We start from the raw sequence: 19,344 nt of genomic DNA, 5'->3' as shown, positions 1-19,344 counted from the left end.
CGAGGAAACCCAGGTTCAAATCCCACCTACTCAGAGTTAACAGGTTGATGAGAAAACATAAAAAGCTATGTAATGCAAACCACAGACTGCTGTTTCTGTCAGTGTGCTCCCTTACACAAGTTTGTGAATTTACAAGTAAAAGCTCAGTAGGTCTGGCAGCATCTGTGAAGAGAAATCCAAGCAAATGATTCAGGTCTGGTAACCCTTCCTCAGACTGGAAACATTAACTCTGATTTCTCTCCACAGATGCTGCCAGACCTGCTGAGCTTTTTCCAGCAATTACTCCTTTTTGTTTCTGATTTGCAGCATCTGCTGTTTTTCGGTTTATAGTGTGAATTTGCAGTGTTCTGTTAAAATAATGCAGACAGGAAATGTATGCTAATTCATTCCTTGGTGCATCCTTGGTGCCTGCGTTACTTGGAAAGAATTGAAGAATTTTCCACTGAGGTTTAGCCAAGAATGCCATCCAAACAATCTAAACGAAAGAAAAGATTTGCACTGATGTAGCACCTTTCACAACCACCAGACATCCCAAAGCAATTTGCACCCAACTAAGTCCTCTCTTTCATGCGATGTGTAAAGTGACTACTGAATTGAAAGCTTTCTTGTACAAAGGCTTTTCTCCAAAAAGGTTGCTATGGCAATGTAATATGGCAAACAAGTTGCACCCAACAAGCACCCATCGACAGCGATAATGAGAATGATCAGGTATTTTTTTTGGACCATATTGATTGAGGAATCCAAAATGATCAGAACACTGGGGGATCACTCACCTTTTCTTCCTCAAAGGTGCTGCTGTGGGATTTCACCTGAGACAGCAGACAGACCCTGGATCAATACTGCACTCAGAAAATTGGCCTACCTTCAACAGAGCAGCTTTCCCTTGTTGCTGCACTGGAAGGAATGCCCTGATTTTTATACTGAAGACCTCACCCAAAATTTGATGTCCACTGCACCCTTCGCACTCACCCAGGGTGCATTTGCTGCTGATGGGAATATTTAACTGGGCAGCAGGATGATGGAACATCCTCTGATTTCCCACCTCTGATTAAATCCATGGCAGAAGGCCCTCTGACTAGTGGCCCCATTTACAGCCTCATTCACCCAGAAGTTGAACGGGGAAGCCCTGCAAGCTTCCAGCAAAACCCTATGGTCAAAGGTTCTACGTCCTCGATCAAGGGGCACGGCATTGAGAAAATGGACCTTTCAGTGGCAGGCCTCCCCTTTCCTTCCTCAATGTTCACACCTCTTCCCAACCCCGTTACTTCTGCACTGATTGCCCTTCCGCCAGTGCCTGCAGAGATCCCTCAGTGACACCTGGCTTCTTGTGGGTGCAATACTGGCAGCAGCCACCACTTCCTGTGTGGTGTCACTGAGCAACGTAAGCGCTGATGCCCTCGGATTGGCTGGCGTGAGCCTCCATCCCGAGGGTGGCCATAATGCTGGGGGTGTTTGCAGGGAGGTGTGTGAAATCGCTGCTGCCCAATTGAAGACCTGATGGACACATGATTTGGGAGATGTCCTCACAAACAGAGGGCTCTTCAGCCACTGCCTGAGACCTCCTCATCTCCATTAAATCCCACCCTTGGAGTTGGAAGCCAGCAGGTTGTGACTCCGAGTCATCCCTGACTGAGAGTGAGGGATGGAGCAGGCAGAATATCTGATCAGTGAGCTGCACTGTCAAGTAAATCACCTCCGAGTTAGACTTTGATGCAAACTTTAAGCCCTGGCAATGCAAGTCTCAAGACTCCCAACAACTAGGTAAATCTCATGAATGCCTCAGGCTGTTCATCTCATCTCACGTGCCTCAAGGTGGGTCCAGTTGGAGTGATAAATCGATTAGGCCACTTTTGCAAAACTGCTTGCAATTCTGGTCTCCCTGCTATCGGAAAGATGTTGTGAAACTTGAAAGTGTTCGGAAAAGATTTACAAGGATGTTGCCAGGGTTGGAGGATCTGAGCTACAGGGAGAGGCTGAACAGGCTGGGGCTGTTTTCCCTGGAGCGTCGGAGGCTGAGGGGTGACCGTATAGAAGTTTATAAAATTATGAGGGGCATGGATAGGGTAAATAGCCACGGTCTTTTCCCCGGGGTGGGAGAGTCCAGAACTAGAGGGCATAGGTTTAGGGTGAGAGGAGAAAGATTTAAGGGACCTAAGGGGCAACGTTTTCACACAGAGTGTGGTGCGTGTATGGAATGAGCTGCCAGAGGAAGCGATGGAGGCTGGTACAATTACAACATTTAAAAGGCATCTGGATGGGGACATGAATAGGAAGTGTTTAGAGGGATATGGGCCAGGCTTGCAAATGTGACTAGATTTATTTAAGATGTCTGGATGAGTTGGACCGAAGGGCCTATTTCCGTGCTATACAGCTCTATGATTCTGTTATTATTTTCTGAATGGTTTGTCTCTTTGGGTGCTTATTTTGTACTTCCTCAATCCTATCCAAAATTGTATTCTTATAAATTATCTCTGTTACTTCTGGTGATTTAGGGCAGAAGGATTCATGGCAAATGAGATGCTGTTAACACCTAATACAAAACCATGAATACATGACAGCAACATTTAATAAAAAAAAACTATATCAGGACAAGCTGCTACATTTAACATTGAGAAATCAAAAGCGTTTAATGTGAACACATTTAACATAGTGAGATGTGATGTACAATCCACCAGAAGAAATGGGAGAGTGGTTTAACCAGGATATGTCTTTGTTTAACCATGAAAATTATAAGTTTATGCATTTAACAATGCTAATTAATCTAACATTTTAACACACTCCTGAGTTGTCAAGATCTTCTGAAAAAGTGATGGAAACTGGTTCCACAAATAATGTTGACAGGGAGTTGGTTAGGCACTTTAGGATGACAAAGACACAGGATTACAAGAGGGAGTGAGTGGGAACAAGCAATGGCACAGGTACAATGGCCTCCTGTCAGGCTGTTGGCTGTGAGGATTCCAAGCAGCTGGGAACCTGGATTGCAATTGGTGCTTTGCACTATGTGCTCAATTCTGAGCAAGGTAACGGAGCTCACTGGGGATGAGGGTTGGAGTTGGGAAATACTCAAGATTGGAATGCAGCAATGGTGGTGGGGGTTGGGGGGGGGGGGGGGGTGGTGTGGTGGTGTGGAGAGGAGGTGGGCGTCAACATTGAAAAAGCAATGGCCTTACTTGTTGACTGCATGGCAGAGAGATGTGGGATTAGTCATGGTAGCTGCTCAAAGAGGGTTCATCACTGCCCTGGTTAAATTCCATTTCGAAAGTTGCTTCTGCCGAAACCATTCTGATTGTCCAATCAAAAAACAAAATCAAGGTGTCTGACAATTGTGTCTAAAATCACAGAGTGCAGAAGATAGGCATTGAATGCCAGGCTAAAGGAGCTGTGTTATATTTAATAGCAGTCTGTGGGCAGCGCTCAAGAACGCACAGAAATAAAAATAACTCAGCACATACATAAATATATAGATTTGTTTCCCTTCGGGCACTCTGTTCCCACGAACACATTTAGCAATAACTCAATCTGTGGCTCTCACCCACATCATTATGTAACAGAATTAATTATTCATCCACTCTCGTCCCCTGTTATGTTGAATAAGCAGTTTTGTTCAAAAATAAGCTACTTTTTAACTAATACTATAAATAATTGATAACATGCGATGCTCACAATTATGTCTAATTGTATAAATAAGTTTCATATAAAACACTAAATATTTCATGGAGTCATTGTAAAAAAATTAAACAATTTCCAATGAAAAACATGATTAAAATTAATCATGATTAATTTGGTTCATCAACACATCTATCTACATAATTGTAGGTAATTACAAGAGTTTGGAAAAATGACAATATTGCAGTTTTTGCTTTTAAAAATAGTTTAAAAACCAAACATATGGCTAAATAAATAGCAGACGACAAGTCTGATGCTGAAACTCAGCATGATCTGAACATGCTTTCTCCATGATCCAAATGATTGCATCTTTTTTGTTTTCAAACTGGGGGTGAAACTGCAACTGGAGAACAAATGATAGTTAATAAAAATGCATCAGAGAAAATAAAGCACTGGAAGTTGAGTGATAATTGTCCCATTCTGCTTTTAAATGAATTAAAATGGTGTAGGAAATGAATAATTTCTCCAATACAGTACCATTCCCAACCTCTCGATACAACCTACCCACTGTGGTAAATCTCACCCACACTTCTGTCATATCCACACTCAACTACTCCCCTGGCTAATTTTCCATCTTCCACACTCGCCAGTTTGAGTTTGTCCAAACACTGTGTTCTCAACCAGACTATAGAGTTGAGAAAGTGAGGACTGCAGATGCTGGAGATCAGAGCTGAAAAATATGTTGCTGGAAAAGCGCAGCAGGTCAGGCAGCATCCAAGGAGCAGGAGAATCGACGTTTCGGGCATAAGCCCTTCTTCAGGAATGAGGATGGTGTGCCAAGTAGGCTAAGATAAAAGGTAGGGAGGAGGGACTTGGGGGAGGGGCGTTGGGAATGCGATGGGTGGAAGGAGGTTAAGGTGAGGGTAATAGGCCGGAGAGGGGGTGGGGGCGGAGAGGCCGGGAAGAAGATTGCAGGTCAAGAAGGCGGTGCTGAGTCCGAGGGTTGGGACTGAGAGAAGGTGTGGGGAGGGGAAATGAGGAAGCTGGAGAAATCTGCATTCATCCCTTGTGGTTGGAGGGTTCCTAAGTGGAAGATGAGGCGCTCTTCCTTCAGGCATCGTGTTGCCATGATCTGGCGATGGAGGAGGTCAAGGACCTGCAGGTCCTTGGCGGAGTGGGAGGGGGAATTAAAGTGTTCCGCCACGGGGCGGTTGGGTTGGTTGGTGCGGGTGTCCCAGAGGTGTTCCCTGAAATGTTCCGCAAGTAGGCGGCCTGTCTCCCCAATGTAGAGGAGGCCACATCGGGTACAGCGGATGCAATAGATGATGTGTGTGGAGGTGCAGGTGAATTTGTGATGGATATGGAAGGATCCCTTGGGGCCTTGGAGGGAAGTAAGGGAGGAGGTGTGGGCGCAAGTTTTGCATTTCTTGCGGTTGCAGGGGAAGGTGCCGGGAGTGGAGGTTGGGTTGGTGGGGGGTGTGGACCTGACGAGGGAGTCGCGGAGGGAGTGGTCTTTCCAGAATGCTGATAGGGGAGGGGAGGGAAATATATCCTTGGTGGTGGGTCTGTTTGGAGGTGGCGGAAATGACGAAGGATGATAAGATGTATCTGGAGGTTGGTGGGGTGGTAGGTGAGGACCAGTGGGATTCTGTCCTGGTGGCGATTGGAAGGGCGGGGTTCAAGGACGGAGGAGCAGGAAGTGGAGGAGATGCGGTGGAGAGCATCATCAACCACGTCTGAGGGGAAATTGCGGTCTTTGAAGAAGGAGGCCATCTGGGTTGTTCGTTATTGGAATTGGTCCTCCTGGGAGCAGATGCGGCGGAGGCGAAGGAATTGGGAATATGGGATCGTGTTTTTACAGGGGGCAGGGTGGGAGAGTTGAGAGTATAGTGCTGGAAATGCACAGCAGGTCAGGCAGCACCTGAGGAGCAGGAGAATCGACGTTTCAGGCAAAAGCCCTTCACCAGACTTTCAGCTGGTTAGACACTAAGGAAGGAGCATTCTGATTTTAAAGAGGAGAAGAATAAATCTGAAAGTATAATTCAAATATAGCTTTGAAAAAGCAGAATAAAGCTCAGTGAATTTATTATCCAGGAAGAAATTTAAGGGTGGCACTTAAATCAGTTTCTGAAGTTCAACAGCTTAGCAGATATTAAGGGAGACAAACACAACTTTATTAGCGAAAGCTAATAACTGGCAAAGTAATGATTATAACAGGTGCAGTTGAATCAGAGCAATGCTGCAAATATGATAATAAATTACTGTAATAATTTTTCTTTACAAGAAAATTAGGCACAAATATCAGGAAGATTCTACAATGTAGGAGCAAATTACTACAGATGCTGGAATCTGTACTGAATCACAGCAGGTCAGACAGCGTCCATGGAGAGAAAGCAAGCTAATGTTTCGAGTTTAGACTGGAAACATTAGCTTGGTCTCTCTCCACAGATGCTGTGATCTCCAGCATTTTTTTTGTTTTCAGAAACATTGCGGTTGGATCAATGTTCGGTGCTGAAGTAGGTGAACTCACCCGGGATAGGGCTGTTACCACTAAAATTCTGAGCAGGTAGAGATGTATCAGCCAGGCTACCCATGTCCCCCTGCGCACAGAGCGAAGTTAGATTTGATTGTGCCCTTTGTCACAATGGCAGGGAAGATTGGATAGGAACAATTATAGGAAATGTTGGTAAACAATGGACCAGCAGCCACAATGAATGTTTAATGTTGCAAAGATGTCTGGGATACAGTTGGACTCTAAACTCACACCTTTAATGCATTGTCTGAGCTGAGATGTCACTTTTTTTTATAAAACCTTAAGTTATCCCTAGAATGTGACTTAAAAGAAGACCTGGGATTTACATATTAATGAACTGAAACCTGCAACCCATTCTAAAAGCTGAAAGACTTAACAGCAATCTGGGTTTGTTCAATATATCATTTCAGTTGCATGACACTGTAATCTTTTGTTATAAATTCTGTGTCTTATGATCCTGTTCCACAGCTACCTGATGAAGTAGCAGTGCTCCGAAAGCTAGTACTTCCAAATAAACCTGGTGTTGTGTGATTTTTAACTCAAGTTGCAAAGTAGTAGATAAATTCACCATGGAAAATGGACCGATGTGCTAACACTGAATAGGTAATTTGAAAGTGTGTAATAAAACAAAAGGACTGTGGATGCAGAAAATCTGAAACACAAATAGAAAGTGCTAGAGAAATTCAGCTGGCCTGGCTGCACCTGAGGAGTAGAGGTAACATTTCGAATCCAATGACCCTTTGTTGGAACTGAAAATAACTGGGGATAGGTGACATTTATGCTGATGATGGGGGCTCTGGGAGAGGATATAGTGACAATAGCGTTTCAATTTTTATGCTATGTGAGTTTGCCAATACTTAGAGATTCAAATTTAATATGTGACCTTACCAGACCCACTCACGGGAAAACATGCCTTAATTTCAAGCAGAGAGTGTTATCTACTTGTTTCTAACCAAGAAGGTTAGCAAGAACAACTACAACTCAGTGCTGAGATGGTAGCATAGTGGTCATGCACACCAGATTAGAAGCCTAACTCCCAGTCTGCTTCACTGGGGACAGAAGTTCAACCCTATCTCTGGCATTTAGTGGCATTTCCTTCAGTGAATTAGTCTGGATTTCTTAAAGTTACCTTTGGTAGTGATGACAGCTCTCACTGATTGTTGTTAAAAACCCATCCAGTGTACTCATTTCTTCAGGAAAGGAACTCTGCTATCATTACTTGGTCTGACTTTGGCGTGACTCTTAACTGCCCTCTGAAAAGGTTGAGCAAGCTCCCCAGTTTGGGGATCTTTGGCTGAGCAAGCTCACCAGTTTGGGGATGGGTAACACATTTTGGCCTTTTCCAATGCCCATGTCCTGTTCATTAACGAAGATGCAGGCAACCTGTCTTCAGTGGCTCAAGGAGAACCTAAACTCCTGTCTGTGGCATTGTAAGGACTACATCATACTCAAAACAAACCTAATTTCTGACCATTCAATGTTTAGGAGTGGCACAGTGGCTCAGTGGTTAGCACTGCTGCCTCATAGCGCCAGGGACCCAAGTTTGATTCCAGCCTCGGGTGACTTTGTGGAGTTTGCACATTCTCCCCGTGTCTGTGTGGGTTTTCTCCCACAGTCCAAAGATGTGCAGGTCAGGTGAATTGGCTGTGCTAAATTGCCCGTAGTGTTAGGTGCATTAGTCAGAGGGAGATGGGTCTGGGTGGGTTACTCTTTTTTTTAAGATTCTTTTAGATTACTTACAGTGTGGAAACAGGCCCTTCGGCCCAACAAGTCCACACCGACCCGCCAAAGCGCAACCCACCCAGACCCATTCCCCTACATTTACCCCTTCACCTAATATTACGGGCAATTTAGCATGGCCAATTCACCTAACCTGCACATTTTTGGATTGTGGGAGGAAACCGGAGCACCCGGAGGAAACCCGTGCAGACACGGGGAGAATTTCAGATGGTCGGTGTGGACTTGTCGGGCCGAAGGGCCTGTTTTCACTCTGTAGGAAATCTAATCTAATGTGCTCCTGAATTTAACAACGTGTCATTCAATTAAAATGCAATTGGCTTAAAGAATTCAAACAAGAGAATCTAATCCTTTTTTAAATCTCTGCAGCTTGTACTGATAAATGAAGTAGCTTTTAAATTTGTGCTGATAGGGAGAGCAAGCGATTTACTGCATCAGGGAATATATTGCTTACTCTGCTTTGGCTGACAGCTCTGTTGTTTCCAGTCCTTCTTAATGTAAAATTATCAAAACTCGAGCAACTTATGTGCGCTCCACGTGACTGGCTGAGAAATTTCAGGGATTTGTCATGAGATGTTGGACTGCAGCAAATCTCTTGCCCCATTGTAATCAGATAAGCATGTTTACCGCAATGAATCAGTCAAAATTCTGACACGGGGAATCTGAAATGGCCTGGTATCAACCCTGGAAATATATGGATGATTGAATGCTGCAGGATTTGCAAATCTTAAGTAATATCAGTTCGAATGCCAAAAGCACTCAATGCTTTAAGTAAAATCAGTTCCTACCAGATCTAATTCCATGTACGTTGATGGATACATGAAACTGAGTCCTGACATTTCAGAGATGTACAAAATTAAATCCAAACCAGCCATCAGACTGAATGCCACAGCTGTCAGTCTTGATGTTACTTAGTAAACCTCAGATGAAGTCATATACTTGGAGTACTTAGTGCAGCTCAGAAACTTCATGAGCTCTGATCTTCCCAAACTCAACTCTAAAAAGAGACGGATAGGCTCATACAGCGCAGGATGTCTCAGCCTACTTATTTTCCATTGAATAATTGGAGCTGCAGGACAAAACTCTGAAAATTCAGTCCAATAGTCTTAAACAAAATGACGGTTGATTTCTATTTCACAAAAAAAAGTCACTGATTCCTAAAGCAACCTGCAAAACTGTCCAACTTGGGGAGTTAAATCATGCAATCAATTGAATCATGACTCTCTGCTTGTAAGACTATAAAAGGAGCAGGAGTAGGCCAATCAGCCCCTTGAACCTACTCTGCCATTCAATAGGATCGTGGTTGATCCGACATTCCTCACATCCACCTTCCTGCCCTTTTCCCATAACCCTTAAGTCCCCGACTGATCTATCTCAGCCTTAAATATACACAAGGACTCTGCCCCCACAGGTCTCTGTGAGAGGAGTTCTGAAGATTCACAACCCTCTGAGAGAAGAAATTCCTCCTCATCTCAGTCTGAAATTGGTGCTCCTTTATTTTGAAACTAGGCCTCTGCTCCCAGACTCTCCCATGATGGGGAACACCCTCTCAGCATTGACCCTGTCAAGTCCCTTCAGAATTTGATACGTCACACTGAGATCACCTCCCATTCTTCTAAACTCCAGTGGCTGCAGTCCCAATCTGTTTAGTCTTTGCTCGTACCAGGAGCTATCCCAGTGAGTGTTCTCCAAAGTGCCTCAAGTGAAATGATACTTTTCCCTAAATAAGGGGACCAAAACTGTTCACAGAACCCCAGATGTGGTCTCACTCGTACAGTCGCAGTAAGACTTCCCAACTCTTCTACTCCAACCCCTTTGAAAGAGGAGTCACCAAACACAAAGACATAGCACTTATCCTGGCTCAGTGGAAGGGTCAATCAGTTGGCCCCACCTCCCTGGTCTTACCTGACATCCCTGAAGATTTCCCCCCTCCAATTAATTACCCAATTCCTTTTGAAATATCTTGCTGAGTCAACTTGCGATAGGAAAGATGTTACGAAACTTGAAAGGATTCAAAAACAATTCACTGGGGTTGGAGGGTTTGAGCTATAGCGAGAGGCTGGGGCTGTTTTCCCTGGAGCGTCGGAGGCTGAGGGGTGACCTCATAGAGGTTTATAAAATCATGAGGGGCATGGATAGGGGACATAGGCAACGTCTTTTCCCTGGGGTGGGGGAGTTCAAAACTAGAGAGCACATGTTTAAGGTGAGAGGGAAAAGATTTAAAATGGAGCTATGGGGCACCTTTTTCATGCAAAGGGTGGTGCGTGGCATGGAATGAGCTGCCAGAGGAAATAGTGGAGGCTGGGGTACAATTAAAACATTTAAAAGGGTATACGAATAGGAAGTGTTTGAGACCGATGTGAGTCAAGTGCTGGCAAATGGGACCAGATTAAAGTTAGGATGTCTGGTCGGCATGGATGAGTTGGACTGAAGAATCTGTTTCCATGCTGTACATCTCTATGGCTCTATAACTTGGGTGACCCTGATGACACATGCTCCTATGTGAAAAACAGTTGCAGAATGTCAAATGTTTTCAGTTATGTATGGGTGAAACCCTAAGTGAGATGATTGATACTTAAAACTACAAAGGAGTTGGTGTTACCATGCTTGTTCTGCACTCTCAGTTATGAAATGTTTAGCTTTGTGCTTAGAAAAGACTGGAAAACGAGAGACAGATGTGGCTTTGCAATCAAGCTTTGCAGTTCCTTCCTTTGTTCGTCGGTAGATGCAAAGCCACTTGCAAGACACTGCTCTATATAAAGATTTGATCGTATACCTACTGGGGAGAATAATAGATGCAGGACTTGAAATGTTCCAGGCTGTCAATTAAAACATATTATTAAGCTGCCGGTAACAGGTACTCCAGTAGTTCATTATGTTCCTTATAAGCTCGTGGTGAAGCTGCTTTGCAGCAAATAATACATTATCTGTAATAACTGGTTGCCTGGCATCATGATTTGGGCTTTTCAGGAGTCCCTGTTGACGGAAGAGTGCATTTAAAACATCACTTTCGAATACTTTGTATGCTAATATGTGTGTCCCACTGCGCACTCCAGCCCCGCATTTCTGCAGTTGAGCTTTCTTCCATCCGGGAGAGAACCTATACTTGAAATGTGTTCATTAATCATTTTGAGCAGAAACTGCAGCATGCTACATCAACAAAATACACAACAGAAAACTAGATCTCACAGAAAGATCAATTCTGCTGAGCCGCTTGCGAATTGGCTCTCACCTTAGAATTTAATAACAGGCGCTGATGTTAAAGCTCAGCGGATTCCGCAGTCTCTTCCTCAACGGATACATAAGGTGGAATATTTAGTTGACCTGTCGCGGGATGATAAAGGAGTTTTCTTTTGGCAATATTCAAGGACAGGCTGAGTTGGGTGTGTGCACAAGTGAAGAATTCGAGTATGCCTTGAGGACCTCATGCGGTGTGGTCAATGGCAAAGCAGCCAAACTTGTACATTGTGTGTGTCCATAGTCAGTCTAGTTTTAGCATGAAGGTGACTGAGGGTAAAGAGTTCGGCATCTAAGCAGCATTCAAATGGGCACCAGAGGACAGTTGACCCTTGTCGAAGTGGATAGCCACCACCGAGTATTGTGTGGAGGTGTGCACACTGCCCTGCTTGGCCCTGGTCGAGAATTTGTAGGTCAAAATGTGTGGTGCTAGAAAAGCACAGCAGGTCAGGCAGCATCTGAGGAGCAGGAGAGTCAACATTACGGACATGAGCCCTTCATCAGTCACGTCGGGGGGAAGGGGGCGTGGGGTGGGGGGAAGGTAGCTAGGAACGCGATAGGTAGATGCAGGTGGGGGGGGGGGGGGGGTGATGCTGATAGATCAGAAAGGAAGAGGTGGGAAGGAAGATGGACAGGTGGGACTGTTCAAGAGGGCTGTGCCGAGTTGGAGGGTTGGATCTGGGATGAGGTGGTGGGTGGGTGGGGAGATGAGGAAACTGGTGAAATCGATGTTGATACTGTGTGGTTGTAGGGTCCCAAGGCAGAAGATGAGGAGTTCCTCCTCCAGGCATCAGGTGGCTATGATTTGGTGGTGGAGGAGGCCCAGGACTTGCATGTCTTTGGTGGTGTGGGAGGGGGAGTTGAAGTGGTCATCCACAGAGCAGTGGGGTTGTTTGCCCTGAGGATCTGTAGGGGCCTATTTCAGATCTCCCACTCAAGACACTGATGAGCAGATCCAGCACTGAGTCGGCTGTCCAAGCTCAACCTTTGGCAAACGACATCAGCCAGTAGTTGACATCAGATGCCTCTGCTGGTCACCAAGATCTTAGTGCACACAGTTGCTGTCACCCCTGTCCTGTTCTATACTGCTACCTGGAATGTATAACAGTGAAGCACAACAGTTTGAGACGAAGTCCATCAGCAATGGCTCCACCCGATACAATGGGAGGACTACTGAACTTATGCCTGCATCACTGTTGGAGCTGGCTCCATACACCTTTGGCAAAACACCTCCAAAATCCAGGGTGAAAGTGAGGACTGCAGATGCTGGAGATTAGACTCGAGAGTGTGGTGCTGGAAAAGCACAGCAGGTCATCCGAGGAGGAGGAAAATCGACATTCCTGATGAAGGGCCTATGGACGAAACGTCGATTTTCCTGCTCCTCGGATGCTGCCTGACCTGCTGTGCTTTTCCAACACCACACTCCCAGCTCCCAAATCCACTTCAATGCAATGCCTGCTGTGTCTGGATGGTTGAAAAACATCTCCTGCAGCCCACTCCTCTCAGATGGCCAACATTGCAGGAGATGACAAAGAGAACACTCTGAAAGACATTCCTGAGCTCTCTTTGAAGCGCAGCACCATTGACCGTAATAACCAGAAGGAGCGGCTGTTATCAATCATTCAAAACAGTCAAACGTGTTGACAAATCTGTATCATGTTCACAGTCTTAGTCAGGAGGCAGTGCAGGGAGGGAAGGAATTCTTGCAACCCTAGATCTCCTATCCTCATTCAGTCCCATTTGCCCAATGGGTGGAGAATCAGACTGTGAAGACACAGAACAAAATCCCACGACCCTGAATAAAGGTCAACCATGAGCTGAGGGACAGCCGATGATGATAATGCTACTTAATACCTATTTCCGTCCTAGTTGAGCCTTAATAATTGCCTTCCATTTACAGCTGTTCTTACTTCTGTGTTTTTAATGTGTCACATGGAGGTGGTTTATTTGCTCCGATAGCACATAATTATAACAGAGCAGATGACTGTAATAGGAAGGAGCAGCACGGACATCTTCTCCTAAGGGCAGCACAGTGGCTCAGTGGTTAGCACTGCTGCCTCACAGCTCCAGGGACCTGGGTTCGAGTCCCACCTTGGGCAACTGTCTGTGTGGAGTTTGCACACTCTCCCTGTGTCTGCGTGGGTTTCCTCCGGGTGCTCTGATTTCCTCCCACAATCCAAAGATGTGCAGGTTAGGTGAAGTGGCCTTGATATATTGCCCACAGTGTTAGGTGCATTAGCCAGGGATAAATATAGGGTAGGGGAGTGGGTCTGGGTGGGTTACTTGTCGGTGTGGACATGTTGAGCTGAAGGGCCTGTTTTCATACTGTAGGGAATCAAATCTAACCTTAAGTGATGGTGCAACATCAGTGCAAGTTTCAGAGCCCCAATACATCAACGTAAGGACTGCAAATCCAACAACTCAAAATTGAAAATAAGATTATAAATGCTTCAAAGAACAACATGGGGGAAGGAGGAGAGTGACTAAATGAAAAGAATGAATACCATTCATTAAAGAGACTAAATATAAACAGGACAATGGGTGTGGGTGGTGGAATAACTGCTCTCTTGCTATCGAATGATGGTATAAATATGCTATTTTATGCTGTTACTACATAGGATCACATCTATTAAGAGAGACTGGAATAATTAGGGCTTTGTACATTAACACTGAGATTAAAGGGATGATCTAATTGTCACAAAGATTATAAAGAATTTGATAAATCTTGGATGAACTCAGAACTTACTGACCACTTCATAATATTAGTTAGAGAAATGGTAAATAGGTGACACAAACGTATAGACATGAGAATAATTAGAATGGACGGCTGATTAAAGAGTCCAAAACTAAATGGCATAGTTTTAAGGTGAGATGGGCAAGATATAAAAGGGACCTGAGGGGCAACTTTTTCATGCAGAGGATGGTGCTTGTGTGGAATGAGCTACCAGAGGAAGTGGTGGAGGCTGGTACAATTACAACATTTACAAGGCACCGGAAGGGTACATGAAAAGGAGGGTTTAGAGGGATATGGGCCAAATGCTGGCAAATGGGACGAGATTAATTTAGGATATCTGGTGGGTATGGACAAATTGTACTGAAGGGTCTGTTTCCATGCTATTCAGCTCTATGACTATAATTTGGAATTCTGTCTCACAATCTATTTTTAAATTGTTTTTGAAAAGATTAACAGTATCTCCCTAACCTGCTTACTAAAGAAAAACAGGATAACTTTGAATAACATTTGGTGATTTGTATAACTGGAAATATGAGTGATTGTTCATCTAACCCAGACAACGTTACGATCTTAGTTAGACCTCACTATAACCAATTCTGGTCTCCATTTGAAAACAAAAGGAAATGGATACACTAGAGAAAGTGCAACAAAAAACTTACTTCTGAAGTCACCAATTTGCTATCCATTTTATGTACAGCTAGCCTCCGCTATCTGAAAGTAGAGCATTCCCAGGAAACCTTCTGTGAGTTGAAAATGGGGTAAAGCAAAGATGCATGATTTATATGGGAAAACGTATTGCCATTTTTCGTAAACGCAAAAATCGTCTTCAGATTCATGAAAACAGGTACTAATGTAGGTCTTCAATATACTAATGTAGGTCTTTAATATACCAATGTAGGTCTTTAATCTACCAATGTAGGTCTTCAATATACTAATGTAGGTCTTCAATACACTAATGTAGGTTTTTAGTATACTAATATAGGTCTTTAATATATTAATGTAGGTCTTTAATATACCAATGTAGGTCTTCAATATACTAATGTAGGTCTTCAATATACTAATGTGGGTCTTTAGTATACTAATGTAGGCCTTTAGTATACTAATGTAGATCTTTAGTATACTAATGTAGGTCTTTAGTATACTAATGTAGGTCTTTAGTATACCAATGTAGGTCTTCAATATACTAATGTGGATCTTTAGTATACTAATGTAGGTCCTAAATATACTAATATGGGTCTTTAATATACTAATGAAGGTCTTTAATATACCAATGTAGGTCTTCAATATACTAATGTGGGTCTTTAGTATACTAATGTAGGTGTTTAATATACCAATGTAGGTCTTCAATATACTAATGTGGGTCTTTAGTGTACTAATATAGGTCTTTAATATACTAATGTAGGTCTTTAATATACTAATATAGGTCTTTAGTATATTAATGTAGGTCTTTAATATACCAAGGTAGGTCTTCAATATACTAATGTGGGTCTTTAGTATACTAATGTAGGTCTTTAATATACTAATATAGGTCTTTATTTTATCAATGCAGATTTTTAATATACCAGTGTAGGTCTTTAGTATACTAATGTAGGTCTTTAATATACCAATGTAGGTCTTCAATATACTAATGTAGGTCTTTAATATACTAACGTAGGTCTTTGCGTAAAGTAAATGTTCAAAATGCTGGGGTTACCTGCATCTGATTTATCTCACAGCAATGCAGAGATGACACTCATCGTTAGTTTACAACAGTTACATTTCCAATACTTTAAGGTATGTCTGTACTCACAGGATTTCTGAACCATACTATCAGCCCACACCCTGCAACCTTACAGTAAAAGCAAAATACTGCAGATTCTGGAATTCTAACTCAAACACAGAAAATGTTGGAGAAACTTCAGTTAACTATTTCTCTCTCCACAGATGCTGCCAGACCTTCTGCGTTTCTCCAGCAATCTTTGTGTCTGTTCCTGGGACCATCTGCAAGGTTACTACAGCTTTTTGTCACCACTTACAGATTTCAGCAACTAATCAAAGTTGACTTAGATCAGTGAACAGACAAATACAGTCAGATTAATTAAACTATTGAATATTGCAAGGAACTATCAGGAGATATTTTGCAGATTTCGACTCCTCTCAAATGACTGTGACTAGAGCAAGTTAATTAGCATTAAGGAGGGCACAATAGCATTGACATAAGGAGGGGCTTTCATTGCGTAGGAGTCTAAAACCAGGGTGTTGTAAATATGCTCCAGTAATGGGGAGACAGTGATGTAGTTGTCATGTCATTGGGTTAGTAATCTAAAGGCCCCGACTAATGTTCTAAGGGTTGGCACAGTGGCATGGTGGCTAAGTGGTTAGCACTGCTGCCTCACAGGGGCAGGAACCCAGGTTCAATTCCAGCTTCGGGGACTGTCTGTGTGGAGTTTGCACATTCTCCCTGTGTCTGTGTGGGTTTCCACTAGGTGCTCTGGTTTCCTCTCACAATCCAAAGATGTGCAGGTCAGGTGAATTGGCCATGCTAAACTGCCCATAGTGTTAGGTCTATTAGTCAGGGGTAAATACAGGGTAGGGGAATGGGTCTGGGTGGGTTATTTTCCGGAGGGACAGTGTGGACTTGTTGGGCCAAAGGTCCTGTTTCCATACTGTAAGGAATCTAATCTAGTATCTAGCCATCACCTGGACTTCAGAAGTTAGGTTATAATGAGCAATAATACAAACTGTTTTCGCGAGTATTTAGATGCTGAAGAGATAATCTGATTGAAGGCTTCAAGATATTAACAGGAAAAGGCAGGGTAGACAACGATAAACTATTTCAACTGGTTGGGGATTCTAGAACTAGGGGGCATAGTCTGAGAATTAGGGCCAGACCGTTCAGGAGAGATGTTAGGAAGCACTTCCACACACAAAGGTTGGGAGAGATTTGGAATTCTCTTTGGGAGTAGATGCTGGATCAGTTAATTTTAAATCTGAGATTGATCTTTTTTTATTAAGCATGGATATGGAGTTAATTCAAAGACAAGTATATGGAATTAGGCAGTTGATCAGCCATGATCTCATTGAATGGGAGAACAGGCACATGGGGCTGAATGGCCTACCCCTTCTTCAGAGTTCCAGCAGAATTCAGGTTTTGTTTGGGAGTCCCTGACCAAGTCAATGTGGGAACTAAATATGTGCTCTTCCACAAAATCTCTGATGAAATTCATTGAGGAGCTTTGCAAAGTTTCTGCCCTATTCTGAATAAACTATATTTTATTTAAACCATCTTGTAATGACACACCTCTGCAGCCATCACATTTTAAGGTGGAATGCGAATCCAGACCTTCTGAGCTAGAGGCAGAGACAGTACCACTGTGCCACAATTGGGGCAATATGGTGGCTCAGTGTTTAGCACTGCTGCCTCACAGCATCACGGACCTGGGTTCGATTCTCAGCTTGGACGACTGTCTGTGTGGAGTTTGCACATTCTCCCCGTGTCCGCGTGGGTTTCCTCCGGTTGCTCCGGTTTCTTCCCACAGTCCAAAGATGTGCAGGTTACGTAGATTGACCATGGGAAATTGTCAATAGTGGGCAGGAATGTGTAGGGAGGCGCAAGATTATAGGGATAGGTTGGGAGGATGCCTTTCTGATGGCCAACGTAGACTCAATGGGCCAAATGGCCTGCTTCCACATTGTAGGGCTTCCATGATTCAAAGACCCTTTGAACCATATTGCCATTACAAATCAACTCATGATTGGTAAGGTTTAATCAGGTCAGTCAAATTTCAGTCAAGATTGTGCATGTTGTCCAGAAAAAGAGGGGAAACTGACCAATTCTTAACAGATGAGCTGATACTGTGATTGGCCAGTGCTTGTATAACAGGTACATTTACAACATGTTAAAGTATTGCTGTACTCGCAGGATTTCTGTAACCATGCTATCAGCCCACATCCTGAAATCTTATAATAAAATCAAAGATTTTCGAACTCTAAATCATACACAAAAAAAATGCTGGAAGAACTTCAGTTCTGAAGGAGACATAGCAGACTCAAAACATTAACTATTTCTCTCTCCACAGACCTCATAGGGAGCACTGGTTGGGAAACTGCCACATTACAGTCCCATCAATCATTCATAAAATTGGCAGAATTCAGTCATTGCCAATCAATCATTATTAGGTCCTGTGGAGTCCATCCTGCTGGGCTCCTTCAACAGGTTTGAACTATTCCTCCCTCACTTCACTCCTGTGCTGCAGTGTTGTGGGGGGGGGGGATGGGTAAGTGTGTGGGTTGGGTGTTGGGATTGGAGACACAGACAGATGGTGGGTCTTTCTCAGTGTGTGTCCCATTACCGAGACAAGTAACGTGGCTGGGTTTGGGGTGGGGAAGAAACTGCCGGTGGCTGCGTACTCTGGGAGATAGGAACAAGAGAAAGAGGCTGTGGTGAAGACAGTGACTTGTGACATGCGACCGTCAATTTCACTTCAACGCAAAAAAGGGTGTTTTATGACGTGACTTCACAAGAAATTGATGGCTGAAGTAATTAAATTGTGTCCCAATGAGCTGAAAGAAGTGATTCTGGAAGTGAGATGGGCTTTGGGACAGCCATGGTCTCTTTGATATGATTGTTGTTCTTGCTTTGAGAGTACACTGTGATAACTCTTGTCTGGGCTGCTTCAGCTATGTCTATAGATTGAGTTCCTCTCCGAAACTCTTGCCTGCTGGCCATCCTTTCATGCATCCTTTCCTGTTTCTCTTGGGAACCTACTCTCAGACACTCCTCTGTCTGGTTGCATTGCTCTGAGTGCCTTGCATCCGAAATGTATCCTTAACTTGGAATAAGGCTCTCTCTGTCTCTCTGAAGATTCTTTAAACCTTTATTTACATGAAAGCATATGTTCTATTAAATACAGCAATGTCAAGTGTTTCTCTTCTGCTCCTCTTTCGTATCTCAACCACATTTCTCTCTATGCCCTGCTGGTACTATTGTAGCATAATTATCTGCATCATCATTGCTCAGATGTTCAGATGCCACTGTCTGACAATCTTGTGGGATTTTTAAAAATTAATTCATAGGATGAGGCTGGCCCAGCATTTATTGCCCATCCCTAATTACCACATTGCTGTGGGTCTGGAGTCACATGTAGGTCACTCCAGGTAAGGATGGCAGTTTCCTTCCCTAAAGGACATTAGTGAGCCAGATGGTACTTTCAAACAGTTGACAATGGATTCCCAGTCATCATTAGAGTAGATTTCTATTGAATTCAAATTCCACCATCTGCTGTTGTGGGATTTGAAATGGGCTCCCCAGAACATTACCTGAGTGTCTGAATTAAGAGTCCAGTGCTCATATCACTAGGCCAGTCCCTCCCCCATAAGGTTATGATTCTGAAAGAGTGAATGCTGAAAGAGCGACATTAAGCTCCACCCAATCTGGCGATACTGTGCGGTCTTGGAACGGCGAAGGTCATGTCATGAGTGGGGGAGCAGGATGTTAGGTTTGAAGTGCGCTGAGCAT

General features: G+C 43.7%; 1 protein-coding gene and 1 long non-coding RNA gene across 4 annotated transcripts in view; one reads left to right on the top strand and one right to left on the bottom strand.

The window, feature by feature from the left end:
- Positions 1-19,344, bottom strand: part of plcb1 (phospholipase C beta 1) — an 867,193-nt gene that overhangs the window by 410,758 nt on the left and 437,091 nt on the right. The window lies entirely within an intron of this gene.
- LOC148149060 (uncharacterized) overlaps positions 1-19,344 on the top strand; it is a 40,863-nt gene that overhangs the window by 17,156 nt on the left and 4,363 nt on the right. For both annotated transcript variants that reach the window (XR_015758322.1, XR_015758321.1), the window contains exon 3: positions 15,771-15,834. This is a non-coding gene — a long non-coding RNA (uncharacterized LOC148149060). The remainder of the gene's footprint in view (positions 1-15,770; positions 15,835-19,344) is intronic.

This window comes from Chiloscyllium plagiosum, unplaced genomic scaffold (genome assembly GCF_037043375.1).
Source record: "Chiloscyllium plagiosum isolate Xiang-an unplaced genomic scaffold, Cpla_swu_hap1 HiC_scaffold_10, whole genome shotgun sequence".
Lineage (NCBI taxonomy): Eukaryota > Metazoa > Chordata > Chondrichthyes > Orectolobiformes > Hemiscylliidae > Chiloscyllium > Chiloscyllium plagiosum.
Note: the sequence above shows the minus strand (reverse complement) of the source record. Positions and strands in the feature narration are given on the sequence as shown.